The sequence below is a fragment of the Arachis duranensis genome, chromosome 7 (assembly GCF_000817695.3).
Source record: "Arachis duranensis cultivar V14167 chromosome 7, aradu.V14167.gnm2.J7QH, whole genome shotgun sequence".
NCBI lineage: Eukaryota > Viridiplantae > Streptophyta > Magnoliopsida > Fabales > Fabaceae > Arachis > Arachis duranensis.
The window spans coordinates 75,319,030-75,321,822 of NC_029778.3; positions in this window are offsets into that span (position 1 = coordinate 75,319,030).

A 2,793-nucleotide genomic window follows, 5' to 3' on the forward strand; every position below is an offset into this window, starting at 1 on the left:
ATATATATACATGCATGATTTATATCCTATGCATGACATAATATTATAAGTACTTTCTTTGGACGTGTAGTGGAATTTGATTTACCCAAAGTTTTAGCAAAGAATACTATAATACACAGTATCCATTAAGACGTCTCATCTTCTGCATTTAATAGTGGTGGGGACCATAGGAAAGAAAATAGAGCAAGTTGATATTAAGAGACACCGACACAGAATGAGGGACACACTGTTTTTTGTGACTAAAGATGAAAGAAATGGAAAAAATACAAAGAACAAGAAAACACGAACTAACAAGGTAAGGTAAGTTCGTTCACTGGAATGTGGAACCATTTCACATATCAAATTGATGCTCATCATTTAATTACAGCCACGGATGTTCTTGATTTTTTCTGCCAAATTTTACTACCGAATAGTTTTAATTTTTAACAAACTATATTCTTTCTCTCTATTAGTAAAAACGTATTATGAGAGACACACATTGTAAAAACACAATGAAAATTCCTTCCTTAAATGCATTATTGATCTTTAGATAATAAAACATTATTGTACAATATGTCAAATGGTTTTTAGCCACTTTTTCTTATAATAAGTCTCCTAGGATTGTTACAATATTATTAAAATTATTTATATTAATAAGTTTTTAAAATTTTATATACTATAATAAATTTAAGAATAAATTAATAGTGTTTTCTTTTTCATATAAATTTGTTTTTAACATTTAATATTTTAATAACCACTTTAAATTAAAGAAACTTGTTAGTTACTTTATATGCCAAAAATCCACGTTGAATGTACAACGCACACTACTATCGCCAAAATAATTGATCCTGTGAAGTTCTGTTTGTTTGTTGAAATCATATATATTATAATCAAATCAGATAGTTCGATTTTATTTTTTCAAATAAAAAAAATTTAAACCCTACTGAAATCGGACGGTTCGATTTTCATTGCCAAATTTCAAAATTTTTCCTCCACACAAATTGGACCTTCTGATTTGTGACCCTGATTTTAGTAACAAATAAATTAGACGGTTTGATTTTTTCATGCCAATGTTCAGACAAAGTTGTCCCACACTCTTGTATAACACCCCACAGCTCCATAACCGGGCACAACATACACCCAGTTTCAATATAAAAAAAATGAGCCTGGAAGAATCCTCCTCGTTTTCAAATTTTCAAAAACTTCATTGAAAAAAACTTTGTTTTTTATTAATGGATAATAAAGTATAGATACAATACTTTTTGAGTACTTTCATGTATATTACTAGGAAAGAAAGTTATGTATTCTAATTTATTAGGATCGTAAATTATGCATTTTAAGATAGAAAATATTTGATATAGTTTTATATCAAAAGATGTATATATATGTGTTCATGACTAATAGAAAAGCAGGTTGAAACAACTTATTTTTTACATGGTATCAAAGCATACTCTAATACCGACAAACACAAAAGGAACCTACACTACATAATCATGACAGCAAAACCAGAAAAGAACTCTGCAAATAAATCAGAGACTTCAAAAAAAGAAACTAAGAAAACTTACTCGCCATATGACTTCAGTGCGAGTGACAATCCAGGAAATGTAATCATGCAAGTGCAGCTGCGTGGAGAAAATTATGAGGAATGGGCTAGAGCGGTGAAAATATCGCTTCGAGCTCAAAGAAAATAGGGATTCATCGATGGAACTCACACAAAACTAGAAAAGATGCACCTGATTTTGAGGAATAGTGGACAGTCCATGATTGTATCTTGGATCTTGAACATGGTCGAACTAAGCCTATAGTCAACCGCTGAATATGATGAGAATGCGTAGATACTATGGGAAGATATCAAAGAACGATTTTCAGCTGTGAACAGAACACGAATACAACTACTGAAGTCAGATCTGATGAGATGCAAGTAGGAAGGGATAGCCATGACGATGTATTATGGAAAATTGAAAATGTTGTGGGATGAATTAACACAGTGCGAGCAAATTTTTAAATACACATGTGGTGGATGTAAGTGTGGGATTGACTCTTAACTTGAGAAACGAAGGGAAGAGGAGAGGGTCCACTAATTTTTAATGGGTCTAGATTATGCGAGTTACAGAATAGTGCGGTCAAATATATCCTAGCAATAGATCCTTTGTCATCGTTGAATCGTGTATCATGTATACGCAATGCTAGTGCAAGAGGAGAGAGTAAAAACGATGACTAAGGCATCCGAAGAGAGAAGGTTAGTTGTGGGACTCGTAATGCAGGCAGAAAACAGGACAAAAGGACGAGGAGATCATAGCCAAAAATCAACAATATGCTCTAACTGTGGCAAAAGTGAGCATGATGTTAAAGGATGCTTTCAGATTGTAGGATATCCAGAATGGTGAGGCAATCAACCGACGAGGAATGAAGGAAGAGACTGGGGCAAAGGCTATGAATGACAATGCACACATATTCGAGAAATTCCAGCACGTGCAAATGTGGCACACATTGATGGAAGTGGTAGCCATGCTATCAACATGGAAGACAAGAGACGTGAGATACCAGGATTGACTAATGAGCAATGGAACGTATTAGTAGATATGATCAACAAGCAAAAACTAAATGAATCTGAGAAAATGACTGGTAAGAGAATTTTTTATTTATAGATCATTGATAGTGGAGCTTCCAACCACATGACCGGAACCCTGAAAAATTTATGTGAAAAGAAAACTATACGCAAGTATCTAGTAGGTTTACTGGATGGAGAGCAGGTGATAGCGTGCAAGTAAGGGACAGTAATTCTTGACGGAGGACTTGAATTGAAAAATATTC